The 15,185-nt window shown below is 31.6% G+C and overlaps 1 long non-coding RNA gene across 1 annotated transcript; it reads right to left on the minus strand.

The window, feature by feature from the left end:
* Nucleotides 1–12,737: 12,737 nt before the first annotated feature.
* LOC108485705 (uncharacterized) lies at nucleotides 12,738–14,399 on the minus strand. The gene is made up of 2 exons (XR_001871350.2): nucleotides 14,208–14,399; nucleotides 12,738–14,110 (listed from the first exon to the last, which is right to left on the minus strand). It is a non-coding gene; the product is annotated as an uncharacterized LOC108485705 (long non-coding RNA).
* Nucleotides 14,400–15,185: the final 786 nt, after the last annotated feature.

A 15,185-nucleotide genomic window follows, 5' to 3' on the forward strand; every position in this document is an offset into this window, starting at 1 on the left:
TGATTTTGAGTGAGATATCAAGTTATTGTTGGTAACCCATGTGAAATTGTGATTTTGGAATAAGTAAGGTTTTCGGCTATGGAGATTAATAAGGGTGATGGTTGTGTTTCATGCTAAATCTTGATGATTATGAGTTCCTTTCTTGGGTCTACCTTAGATCCATGAAGTATATTTTTATTTGGTGTTGTTGGAAGTATCGGCCATGGTATAACCATAATCATGATTTATGCTTATTGCATGATAGGTAAGATTTGTGTTTCGGATATATGTTTATATTTGGTTATAATGAACTTGTGATTCGGCTCTTGCACATATATATATATATGTGTTTGCACATGATGTATTGGTATGACATATATACTATCTCAAGGTATATATTTACATATGATGATGTTTCGGTTATGAAGTAAATGATTGATGCGTATTGAGTTACGATATGTAATGCGTTAGTTAGTAAAATGTATGCCATTTATGTGTGATATTAAGTATATAATTGGCCTCAACATGGACATGCATATTCGGCCACATGAGGTGGATTAGTGTGCATGCATTCGGTTAGAGGCAAACATATTGATGCCTATTCTTGGCTTAGATAATCGGCTAAAAGAGAGTGTGGACTATTGTGTTGAGTTAGATTCATGATTTCGTACATATGTGAATTTAATGTCTAATGAATATTTATGGGCTAAGTACCTTGAGTTCCTCTTTTTGATACTCAAATGATTAAATCAATTTGTTTGTCAATTTAAGCTCAAGAGCAAAGGGGAACTAAATCCGATACAGGGAAGGAAAAAGTGGTCGAATAGCCATCGAAATCGTTCGACAACATCCGAGGTAAGTTTTCTAGTAATAGAACTTAGATTATGGTTTGATTAGATCATGTTTTAAGCAAATCAAAATCATGCTCTTTGTGTGTAGCTATTGAGCCGAAATTGCAAGTGTGAAAAGTGCCTTGTGTTTGAGTTTTGCTTATGAAAATGAAATACGAATGTGTCATGATTTATTGATAAATGTGCACGGTTATTCGAATGATGTCCGGGCTAAGTCCCGAAGGCTTTGTGCTAAGTGACTATATCCGGACTAAGATCCGCAGGCATTCGTGCGAGTTACTAAATCCGGACTAAGATCCGAAGGCATTTGTGCGAGTTACTAAATCCGGGTCAAGTCCCGAAGGCATCTGTGCGAGTTACTATAACCGGGCTATGTCCCGAAGGCATTTGAACGAGTAGCTATATCCGGTTAAACTCCGAAGGTACGTGATTCGGGAATGAATGAACTTGCTGTAAAAATTTCAGTTAATACGCTTGTGAAATCCCAACAATGAGGTATGTTTCGTATGTGCTTTGAATTAGTTGAGCCCTTACAAATAAGTATTCGCTCAGTTGATAAATGAGCTACCGGCCTTTGGCTAAGTTGATCTTTGTGTATGAATATAAGGGTTGGTAATGTGAAGTAAGTATGATATTGAGAATTTGTGCATATGAAATTATCTGTTTAGCTACATGAATTCTATACTTTGGTTGTGTTTAAATTCATGGCCCAAACTTTCTAAGCATTAAATGCTTACTCCGTTTTCTTTGATTTTCTGTTTTATAGATTTTGGTTCTTCAGCTATCGGACTCGGGATTTTGAAGTCGAAGTCGCCCACACTATCAAAGCTCCTTCTTGGTATACTATTTGGTTGAACTTTGAAATGGCATATATAGGACTACCCTTTTGTTGTAGGTCATGTACCTTTCGGTTTTGTGTAAATTTGGATAGCCATGCGAAAATGGCTTAAGTATACTTTGGGCACGGTATTATAATCATTGTATGTTGTTCATTAAGAGGTATGGAAATGTTTGGAAATTCATTATAAATTGACCAGAGATAATTAGAAGTCATGCCATATACGTACAGGTTCCTTTTCGAGTCTAGTTTCCGTAGAAACAAACGGCATCGAGATTGAAGCCCTGTGCAGGAGATATCCAAATCGTAATGCGGGAAGGTCGGTGTAGTCGCACCTTGTAACAGGGGAGACTTTAACTAATAAACTGTACTAATTGGCCCGACCAAAAATTCTAGAAAAAAATTTGTAGATGCATATATGAGTCTAGTTTCAGGGAAAAATCACGAAACTGATTTTCGAGTTGTCGAACTCAAGATATGATTTTTAAGGTGACGGTGACACGCTTAGCCTATTGTCTGGAAATTTTAAAATGAACTGCAAGTAAGTGGATTAAGCCCGTTAACCCCTCGTGTCCGACTCCAGCGACGGTCTCGGGGACGGGGTGTTACAGGCTATGACATTTTCGAGTTCGACTCGATCGAGATACAACGTCTGAATGCCCTGTTTGAACCTTAGGAATAGCTAGGATACTTATGTCATGACATAGGATTCTAATAAAAGTGTGCGAGTAAGTCCATGGCATCGATTTGTGATTCTGATATGAGTTTGCGAGTAAGACCCTGTCTAGGACAGTGACATCGATATGTGGTTACATGTAAGACCATGTCTGGGACTTCGACATTGTACGATTTATGTGATTATCCGAGTGTCCTATCCAATTCCGAATGGTTCATTGGGCAAAGGTAAATCTTGATCGGATGTGTAAATAAGCTAAAGGACCAGATATGGTTAGCTTGTTAGGTATTGATAATAAGGTATGTGTGAGACTTGAAAGTTGGTAAGTTTAAAGTGATACAAAGAATAAATATTTATGAATTAAGCAAGTATATTCGGTTTGAACAAATGGTATGGGTATTATGGAATTAATTTTGGATATGAATATATATATATGTGTGATCATATGTGTGCTCGGATATATAAGTAGTATATGTATATAAAGTTATAGTTCGATTCTTTAGCTTATGTGAATTGGTAATTATGTGTTTGATTGTGTAATGATATTTTTAACTTAGAAAGTTAATTGATATTCAGTCAATATGATGGTGGAAGCATTCGGCCATATAGAATTATGTATGAAAATATAATTATTTCACTTTGTAAGTCGGGAGTTAAGTTTGATAATGTTAATATAACACGGTTTAATTTAAAATGAATTGGATTATATCTTGAAAATTGTTTATTTGCTTCTGACTTACTAAGCTATATTAGCTTACTCTATGTATTTATGTTACTTTATTTTATAGATTTTGGATTCAAGTTACAAGCTCGGGGATCGTCAGCAAAGTCTATCACACTATCGACCGTTTTTTGGTATTAATAAGTTACACTATAGAACTATGGCATGTATAGGTTGAATTATATTTTGAGAATGCCGAATGTTAGTTATGTGTATAAGCCATGTGAAAATGGCTAGGCTTTTATCTTTAAAATTTAGCTATATTAAGTTCGGTTTATTTTCACTTTGGTTTTATAGGTATGTGCCATGTATGTATAATGTTTGCATTAGGTACTACATGTGCTGAAAAATGGTTGCTTGCTATGTCTCAATTCGGTTTTCCATGCTTTAGATTAAATATTCATTGAGTTTGATTATTGGTAAATATTGAGTATGCTACGTGGATAAATATGGTTGATTATTTGATATGAATTTTATGTCAAAGGTGGCCTTTGCTTTAGGTAAGTTATATATATGATATATGTGCTTCATTTATAGGTTCGGCTATGGTTTATTGGAATTATACATATATGATTGCTTTTTGGTTTATTTAATACGTTTATATGAGTAACTTGATTATTATGAAATTTCAGTATGAGCTAGGTTAAGGATAATAATATGTGAACAAAGTTTATGATGTCTAAATAAAGATTAACATTTCATTATTATGTAAGTTAGTTAGACATGTTAACTAATATATATATATATATACATTAAGAGTATCTCTTAATGATGTGAGCTTAAAATAGTTTGAATTTACTAAAATCAAATGTAATGAAAAGAAAACTAATGAATAAATGGTATGTGTAAATATCGATGATTAATTATTATTAATAAAGTATATAGAAGTGCATGACTATTGTCGTGTGAATGTTTTAAATTAGTAATAAGAGAAAACGTATGCAAGACTAAATTGCCTATGATCCATGTTGTATAAATAAGTGATATAAGATGTGAAATGTGTCTTACTAAATCACAAGCATGTGTATATGATTTAACGGCTACATTTATAATTACACAGATGGTAAGAAGATATGTTTAACCAGGATGAGGATAGTTAATGTTGTACTATTAAATGTATTATATGCTGATAGTAATAAGTTGAAATTTGTTGTGACTTGTTTGTACAAGGTGTAAATTTATGTATGTTCTGAAATGTGAATTGAATGTATTTTATTTATAAACAAGATTGACTTGAGTGTTTATATATATTTATATATATATATATATATATATATTAATGAATATATTGAATTTGTGTTTTAGATCGATAGTGCCTTGTATCCTTAATCTGGCGACGGATATAGGTTAGGGGTGTTACATTTTGGGTGGATTAGCTAATAATTAACCAATTATTACTTCTCGGCCTTTAACTAACTAATCAATTGGTTGATACTCACTTATCTTCTGACCACACTTTCTCATCCAGGATAAATTACAATTTACTTGGTTCAACTTATCTCCTGACCTCATCTAGCCTATGATAACTTCCTAAGGTTGTCAAGCCTAGGGTTTAAGAACATGTATTCATACCAACTAACCCTCTCGAGAAAACCCTAAATCCTCCATTAATCACATCCCCGTCCACTCATTAATCTCTTCTAAGGGATTTAGCCACACATGTTATTCATACTTTCAATCTCAATTCAATAAATCATGAGAAGCACATGATTGATTCAGAAGAGAAATGAGATTTGAACAATCATGGATTTGATATCAAATGGGAAATGGGGTAGCAAATTGCTTGTTTGGAATAAATAAATAAATCGAATGTAAGAAAAAATGAACTAAAATACTTGAATAATATAAATAAACTTTTGGATCAAAACAGATTCCAAGAGGAAAAACAAATAAGTTATAAAAAGTCGAAAGAAAATTAATCTACTCCTACTCTTAAACTATTAGGGCTTTTGAGTGCGTCTAGGATGACTTAGTTACATCAAACCCCTAATGTATTATTTATAGAAGTGCTAGCAGCCCACATTAGGTCTTCCGCACACCCTAGGTCTTTGTATAATGTTGAATGTGTGGACGAAAATAACTTTTTCATACATTGGCAGGAAGTCGACCTGTGTCACTCCATTCATGTCTATGGCATGACACGACATGCAAATTCTGACTTGTGTCGTTCGTTTTTGTGCTTTGACGTCCTAGGAAGCTTGTGCATCACTCACCCTTTGCTTCAACGTCAATTGGACCTTTAAATCTCCACATATTTTTACTTACCATTTTCTGCACACTTTCACTGCATATTCACATTATAAGCACAACATCGTCACTGTCATTATGTATGCATAACATACCCAAAATTAACACATTCACAATAGCCATCACAAGTATATATCATATGTCACATTATCACAACTTAATACTCAATTCACATCACATAATAATATATTTTGCGAATTAAAGGACGGCTATAAAAAAGCTTACACTTGAAACTTAGAGTAGGGGTTTAGGCTACTTCTAAGCTCCCAATTAACCCTATAAATCATGTCTACTAGTAGTGATTGTAAACACTCACCATTAAACTAGCTTTCCCTATTTTTTATCTTTACTCGTTGAAGGCTCCAACGATTTCGAATCTTCACCAAAATTAACCACATAGCAAACATAAGTAATTCACAGCTATAGACACACCAAAGCAATCAAAAACCCAGGTCTAAGGTTCCTTCCTCTTAGAACTGAAATTTTCAACTTGTAAATCCAAAACCCAAATATCTTAATTTTTACTCAATCGCTTTGCCTAAAACTGAGTCCAGTCGTAAAATTAATTACGTAAAAATTATTCTCAATCTTCAAACTACACAAAACTACATAGATTCATGGTTCCAAAATTTCGAGGTACAATGGCGATTTTTATGAAAACTCAATAAAACCTTAGAATTCTTTAACGAAACTTTAATAAAAGTTTAGAAACCTTATAAGCACATCAAAACAAGTTGAAAAACACTTTGAAACATCGTTTTCATTCAAATTCTCGAATTCCACCATTAACGTCCCAAATTTCGACATATATTCATAACTTTTGATTCAATGAATAAAAGCTCAATTTAAAAGGCTAGATTTCATCAAAAACTAATAGAAAAATGAAACATTACCTTCATTTAGATAAAAATGAACGTTTGACAGTCAATCTGAGAAAACCCACAATTTGAACAATAGCTAAATCAATGACATTTTTATATTTTTTTAAAATTCTAGGGAGGTTTAGTGCTTGAGAGATGGTGGAAATTATAAGGATTGAAGTTTGGAAAATCAAGGGATAGCAAAAAGAGGTGAGGGGAACAGCTTTAGTGAGTTTACTGTAGGTGGAGGGAAGGAATAGGTCAATTTTAAACTTTGGTAATTTTAACCCCTTTTACAAAATAGTCTACATTTTAAAATTAAAGGTCTTTTCTACTTCTTTTTCAAAAATTTTATTAACTTCGTAAAAGCCATCGACGAAGATATTTCTTGTTTACCATGCTTCAAATTTTTGAACACATTTTGAGAGTAAATCCCTAAATTACCCTCGAAACTTCTAGGCCCAATTTTGGGGTGTGACAAAACCAGGTTGAAATAGATGTACGAGAGGAGTTGGAAAGTGTTCTTCTTCTTGAGGAACTTTTATGGTGTTAAAAGGCAAGGTGTGACTTGTTATATCTGGGTGACCATAACACTAAATTTTTCCATAGACGTACGTTCTAGAGGAGGAAACAAGATCGGATTGTCGCTCTGAAAAATGATCTAGGAGATTGGATTTTTTATGAGGAATAACTAAAAAACAAGGCAGTTAAATTTTTTGAGAAGTTATATGGTGAGCATCTAAGACCGATAACAAATTTATTGATTGAGTTTTCCCTTATTTGAGGACAGAGAGGTCTGATTCCTAAGTAAACCAGTGTCAGACGATGAAATTAAGGCAACTCTATTTGATTTGGCACCTCTAAAGGCTCCAGTCAATCATGGGTTCCATATACTATTCTATTAGGCTCAGTGGGAGCATGTCGGTGCCTCTATATGTAATTGGGTTAATAGGGTCTTTTCACACTCTCGTCCAATAAGCTTACACTTGATCCTTTACAAACTAGTTATGAAGGTCACTGTCAATCGATTCAAAGTTGTCTTCCAAAATATTATTGCTTCTGAGTAGGTTGACTTCATTGTGGGTAGGAATATCACCAACAACATTATCATCGCAGAGGAGGTTAATTAGAAGAATAGGAAATGGATGGCCATTGAAATTGATCTAGAAAAAGCGTATGATCGAGTGCGTTGGGAGTTCATCGATACGTCTCTCTAGGCAGCAGGTATTCTTAACCTACTCCATAATGTCATTATGTCAGCTATATCAAGTTCTACTATGCGGATTCTGTGGAATGAGGTTCCAACTCATAAGTTTCGGCTGACAAGGGTTGTCCGTCAAACAGGTTCGCTGTCACCTTATCTATTTGTCCTGTGTTTGGAGCGATTAAGCCATAATATTTGTTCGTCCATTGACTCTGGTAGATGGTCCCTTATTCATTTGTCTTGAACAGGTCCACCCATGTCTCATCTTTTTTTTTTTTGCAGATGATTTGATTCTCTTTGGTCAAGCAGAAGAGTATCAAGTTAGGGTAATTAATAAAGTACTAGAGAATTTCTATGAGTTTTTGGGTCACCAGATTAATATGCGAAAAACTAACATTTTTTCGAAAGGTGTGAAAGAGGACATATGGCCGTTTAAATCTTCGGCTTTTAAGAAGTGTAAAATCTTGGTTCCTATCTAGGAGTTACCCTATTTCATGATAAGGTCACTAACAACACTTCAAGATTTGTTGTTGTTAAGGTGAGTAGTAAGGTTTTTAGTTGGGACGCTAAAAAACTTTCTTTAGCTAGTAGGGCTACTTTGGCACAATCGATCTTGCTTTCAATTTTGAGTTATTTTATGCAGTCAATGATGATACCTAAAGGCTTGTATGATGAAATTGAGCATATGGTCAAACAATTTATTTGGGATCCTCCAATGGTGCAAAAAAGTACGGGTTCAAAGTGGTTTGCCTGAGACGTTAGTGAAAGGGAGATGCTCTTTCTTATGGAGGACCACCTCTAAGGCTTGGCCTCTAATTTGTGAGAAATTACTTTGGTCTGTTAAGGATGGGAGAAGCATCAATTGCTGGTAGGACAATTGGATTTCGAATGTCGGGCCCCTATTTAGACAAATTCCTTCCATTTCTAACCTTGATATGGATTTTTCACTTAATGATATGGTTATGGAGGATGATTTTTGGAATTTGGAACTCTTTCAGTTATGGGTACTTGATGGGATCATTAGTAGGATTATGGGGATTCTGTTGCCCCATTTGACTCTTGAACCTGATAGAATTATTTTGGGGTACTTTGACCTGTTCCTTCTCCCTTTAAAGGTGCCTATAGGAAGCTTTGAGATGGATCATGGAATTCTAAAGAGACAGTTTGCAGTTTCCTTAAAAGTTTCAATACCCTCAAAGGGTATAGGTCTTGTTCTTAAATAGTGTTTGCTCACTAAAGTGGAAAGTGTGAAGCGGTGCATAGGAAACAATAATGCTCTGGAGTCTGCGAGCATGATTTCAAGGATGTGTGACCTGTCCTTATGGATTATCTTGCGACTAGAGACATTTGGAATGATCTAATTCCAGCAAAAAGACTCTCTAGTTTTTTCTCCAAATCTCTTCAAGAGTGGATGTTGGAGAATTTGCATAATCAACAAACCTTTCGTTTGGGAAGGGTGGATTGGCACTGCCTCTTCAGGATTCTTACTTGGCGCATCTCGAAGAACCGTAATCTTTTCACTTTTCCGAGCATCTCATGGAGTGTTGGTGCAATCATCAAAGAGTCTTACCGTTAGGCAAAGCAGTATGCTTCTGTCTTTAAGGCGTCAACATCTAAGACACAAAAAAGAACCGTTAGTTCACCCTTGACAAGTAATTAGGTGTGATTAAGTACAGGTCTTTTGTTAGGTTCGATGTTGGGTTTGTTGCATCTAGGGGGTTAGTGTGCGATCAAAACGGAAGGTAGATCTTTGGCTTTAATGGATATTTAGGTAGTTGCACTATACTAGATGTTGAACTATGAGGCATATTGGATGGGCTAACACTTATACTAGATCGGGGTTTTAAGAGTGTTCTAATTCAAACTAGCAGACTTGAAACTGTTAACGCCATTCAAGGTAGATCATTTAGAGATTCTAGTTCTTTTTTGGTTAGGAGAATTCACCAGCTCTTAGCATCCATAGGGATATAGAGATTATAATATATTCCTAGAGAAGAAAATGAAATCGTAGATGACCTTGCCAAGATGGTTCAAGGCAAGAGAATATGATTAAGATTGTTTAAGGATCCCCCATGGGAGGGATAGTTTAATTTCTTATATTTGTGTCGCTTTTTCCTTTTCACTAAAAAAAATTAACTTTAGATTTTATAAATTGTTTAATATTTTTACAACTCTTTAAATTTTAAATGTGCTATCAATTATAATTACATAGTTAAAAATATTTTAACAACTTTTTGTTAAAATTTAAAAAGAAATCTAAAGATTTTCACTGTAATTGTTTTAAAATATGAATGTGACAATTTCGTGTTAGAGGAAGTGTCACTCTCTTGCCCACCAAATCTGTATGGAGACAATTTCCATATTAAGGAGTGGGAAATTTATTGAAACTTTTATCTGAGTTATGCTGATTATATGGATGATATCTTGTCAATTATGGAAGATCATATTGCTTGAAAAATGTTATTTTGGTGATTGGATTGTTCCAAAATTTCTCGAGACAATCCCTCAGATTGTGGACTTTGGATGAATAGTTATTTTGTTGGATGAGCCACCAAGAGTCCTTAATTTATTTTTATGTTATTATTATAATGTATTCTTCTTATGATATTGTTGTTTTAGTGGGATTGTATTAGATCTTCATTTTTAAGCAAGTTTCAAAATTAAAATCTATATATTTGAGAGACTTACCTAAGTGAATGTACAGAAAGTTAAGCACTTAATCTGTTCTTGTGAGAATAATTTTGTATGAGTGCTATATTGATAGTAAAACTTTATTTGTGGTGGTTTTACTTACTCTATTCACGAGGGGGTGAATATAATGGTAAGAGTATTGTATCTTCAAAGTACGAGGGTGAGGAAATTTATCACAGTGGGTTTGATTGGGTAGGTTCACTTTTTAATTGTTGAAGAGAGTGCATATTTTTCATTCACATAGGCTTCGCAGACGTAGGAAAATCGAATTGCATAAACAACCTTCTTATGGTCAATTTCTTTACTATCAACCATTTAGTACTTAAAGGAGTGTCCACCATCTTAGGCACCACTTTAATTGTGCAAATTATTTCTTAACAACGGAGAAGACATTTCAATAATCTTATCAATTTGTCTAAATTATGTATCATTTTTTACCTATCAATTGGTTTTGGATATTAATAGTAAAAGTTATCATTATCTATTTTCTTTTTAAGAATTTTAGAACTCTTATAGATTTAATTTTGTTTTCAATAAATTAACATAGCAGATTTTTTTACCTTTTTTAAGAATTTTAGAACTCTTTTAAATTTAATATTGTTTTCAATAAATTAACTTACCAGATTTTCTTTTACCTATTTATATCATGTTTGAGTTATCAAAAAAGGTTCACGCTAAAACCCTTTCACATTCAAGTGTTAAAAGAGAAATTTTCTACGCATTATGGGATTACTTTTAACAGCTAAATTTACTTTGTTCGATATTTATAATAAAATGTTTGATTGTTGGTAGCTCAACCGAAGGCGCTGGTATTTCTTTGAATTACTAAAACTTTCTTAGACCTCCAAAGATTCCAAGCTAAAAGAGTAAATACTTTTGTTATTAGATTTACTACATGTTATATGTATATATTTTTTTGCTATAGATGAAGGGAAAAAATTAGAGAATGATTGAATACTTGTGGGGAGAAAGACTTCCAAGGGAAGTTGTTTATCTTGTGTGTTAAGTTGTTTATTGGTATGAACAAAAAGAGAAATTATTCATCATGACATGAGTTTAGAACAGATCAAGTTAGAGAGAAAATAATGAGTCAGATTGTTGGTAATGAGAAAAGTCAAAATGTTATAAGAATGGGACTTAGGTTTTTTTTTTTTTTCATTTTATGTGTTATGTTAGAAAAATAGGTGACCTAAAATCAAGGAAACGGTAACAAGTTGTTAAAACACTTGCGCTAGTTTAGCAATATTTTTAAAAGATGTTTTTAAAAAATATGGTGAAAAAGTACTTTTAAAAATACTTTTGAAAATTTTATTTTAAATTTTAAGTGTTTAGCATTTCATCAAAAACCGCTTTTGAGAAATAAAATGTTTATTTTAGACATGATATTATAAAGTAACAAATATATATTTAAATAATGTTTAAATTAGTTAATATTAGCAAGAATATAAAAATTAATTTATTATAACTTATTGTTAATATTTTAATATATGAAATATTAATTTTAAATATTTCTAAGTAATTAATATTAATTATTTATAAAATTTAATTACAATATATAAACTATATTTTAAATATTTAAATATAATCATTAAATATTTGTAATTAGAGACTAACACAAGATTAAAAAATATTTTTAATTAATGATTTTAACATATTTATATTATTTTATTTTAAAATACAATTTGAATACATAACCCATATTAGATCTTAACATAACATAGAAAATATAAACCTAACAAATTAAAATATTACATGGATTAAAGTTTCAAGAGGGTAATATTTATATGCCAAATAAATCATCAAAATTTTACATTAGCATTTACAATTTGAAATGAATTCATTAAACTAGAAGCTATATCATCTCTAATTAATTCCATTTCAAAATCACTTGAATTGTTTGATTCACCACCACTACCATCATCATCACTTTCTCCATCATGCACATCTTCTAGATCAATAATATTATCATATGGCCTATTAATATTTTCGTATTTCATAAAATCTACATCATTTAAACTAACATGTTTTCGGATAAAATTGTGTATTGCCATTGTAGCAACAACGACCATCATTTGTTTTTCAAAACTAGAACTTGGCATATCCCTTAAAATGACCCTTTTTTTTTTCAAAACACCAAAAGTTCGTTCAATCACAGTACATAATGATAAATGTGAATAATTGAATATCTCTTATTTACCAGATATCAATATGCCCCTACGAAAGTCAGGTAACTAATATCGCTGACCTTTATATGGTCCAAGATAACCTTTCATTTGAAAATATTCAAAATCAACAAGATAATATTTTCCTACATTTCATAATATAACAAACAAATACTTCAAGAATTGTTTATTTTTAAAATTATCAATTAAAGAACTTATATTTAATTATTTAAAAAAGAAAAATGAAATATCTTATCATTTGATGGGTGCGAGAATTTGTATTTTAGATCTAGAATTGTATCAAGAAATATTCTAGTGTTAAATTTATAACTTCATACTTCAGAACTCTTAATTATATAAGTTAAGCATATTGTTTTTATAATTGACACCAAAGAATGTTCCAATTAGAATTAATATTGTTATATTTAGATGTATCCATCAGTCCATGCTTATGAATTTTTCATTTAACAGAAGAAAAGAAAAACAAAGTAAAATAACCTTAATCAAATTAATCATAATTGGTGTATATATAAAATGGGTATAATGAAGCCTTGCTCATAACACTGGTGACGAAGGATGTAGGAACCTTCCTACAGAAATATTTTATGAGGGGAAACAATATATTTTTGTACATTGCATTTGTCCATAATTATTCCGAGCACCCTTTGAAACGAAAGCCACCAGTGGACTCTTGAATAATTCTTACAGGTGGGGAAGCCCTAGGGCTACTTGTCCCAGACTAAAAGATTCACACAATCTACCAAAGTTAATATTTAAAAGAATTATGAAATATGAATTAATCTTTTCTCCAAAAAACTACATATCCAAATTCTTTAAAGCAAAATTACAAATCTTTGTATCCAAATTTAATTTTCTGCACAAGTTATGAAAATACCGAAAAGCATATTAATAACATAAAAATTTTAAACTAAACCAAAATTTTATTTGTTCTCTAAAGGAATAATCTTAAAAGAAATTACACAATATAAATTAAAATTAATAAAAGGTAAGACATGCTAAAGATGTAATCATAAAAAAGATGAAAAATAAGCAACCATGTCAAATTTTGGGAGTCTGCACGGTTTATAAACCACTGAAACAATTTTAAAACAAATAGATATTTATAGACGCAGAGATTTCTATGACTGCAATAATTTAAGGTAAAAATGTCTAAACAGGAGTAAAATTGAATAAAATTGTCTCTTATACAAAACAAATCATGGAAAAGTTCAGTTTTGAGAGCAAGTTTGGAATTAACTTTGTTTATATTCCTAAAGATTGCAAATTGGCTAAAAAATAGAACATTAGCGTAATTGCTTACTTTTGTCCTCACCAAGTTAGTTCTCGAAAAACTATTCAATAGAACATTGTAAGATCACCATATAACTTAGTTTTAATATTAGTATTCACCGAAATGAAAATTCTTTAGCAATGAACTACGTATTTCTATGGCAGTCAATCATTTTGTATAATTAGCTACTTCAATTACTTGCTTATCAATAATTGGTTCTATAATTATTGATGAACTCCTAGAATCTTGGCTTGCCGAAAAACCCAATATATACATTAACTCAACATAGGTTAATCATGTAATCATCTCTTCAAAACCAACCAAGTTAGCAAGGATGTAATTATAGTACTAAGTTGAAAAATTATATAATTAGGGAGAAAGGCAAAAACCATTGATTGATCCTTAAATTACGGTCTGTCAGTGTGTGAAGGAAAAAAAAAGCAGGTAAATAAGCATAATTAAAGATGGGTTTACAGCCAAATTGATGATCAAACATGAAAAGAAGAAAAAATGGGTGTAGAAGAGAAGAAGCTCACCGATGGAAGGAAATGCGAAACCAAAAACGAAATTGTTATACCGTGGAAGCTCACCTGAAATGGGGGAAAAACAAAAAAAAATAAAATGGGGAGTTAAAATGAGAAGATGGGATTAGGGGGAGTAGAAAGAAAGAGAGTGAGAGCAACCTACCTTCAGAAGAAAATGGAAGAATGGAAGGAAATAAAAGAGAACCAGAGAGAAGAAAAAAATGAAGAAATTATTATACCGTGAAAAATAAGGATAAAAAAGTAATTAACAAGCTAAAAGCACTTTTGACTTGGAAAAATCTAAAAATTTCAACTTTCTTAACGGAGGAAAAGGACTTTTTAAACGTTAAAAAAATTACTCAACTAGTGCTTGTTCAGCTACTCCTTTATAGGCAAAAATCACTTTTTGAATGAAAAGTATCTTTTAGAAGCACAGGTAAAACAAGTCCTTAATTAATTATCACATCATGCAAAAAATCGAGAAATAACAATTTTGATTTAGAAGTTGAGGAAAAACAACTAGTCGTCATTTGCATCATGTTTTAAGAAGTATAATAGAATTAGAGGAGAAATACTTGGAAACAGTAAATTTTTGGGTAAGTAAAAAATGTTTAGTTATTTCAATTTTAACATAAAATTATTTATATTAAATTAATTATTAATTTATAAAATTTAATATCAAGATTGTGTAGGAGTTGTTGATGAAACATATGTCCGAGTTAAAGTATGAAAATAGATACTCCAAAATATTGCGATAGAAAAGACTATCCAACTCAAAATATTTTGGTAATATGTTCATTTGATTTAAGATTCATTTTAGGAATGTACCACATCTGACTTAAGAATTATAAAAAAAATAATACACTATCGTGAGAAAATAAATTTATAATTCTTGAATGTAATAAATAAATAAAATATGTTTAATTCATCTGCTTATAACTTTTTTAATATAATTGTAATTTGATATAGGTAAGCATTATATTGCTGTTGCTGGAATTATGTTGACAAGTGAATTGATTACACCATATAGAAAAGTTTGCTATCGTTTGAAAGAATACTCAAATAACCCCACAAAGTCCTCGAGAATTAGCTATTCATCTCTTGGTAATGCAATTGAAGTAACATTTGATTTCCTGCCAGA

This window comes from Gossypium arboreum, chromosome 3, assembly GCF_025698485.1.
Source record: "Gossypium arboreum isolate Shixiya-1 chromosome 3, ASM2569848v2, whole genome shotgun sequence".
Taxonomy (NCBI): domain Eukaryota; kingdom Viridiplantae; phylum Streptophyta; class Magnoliopsida; order Malvales; family Malvaceae; genus Gossypium; species Gossypium arboreum.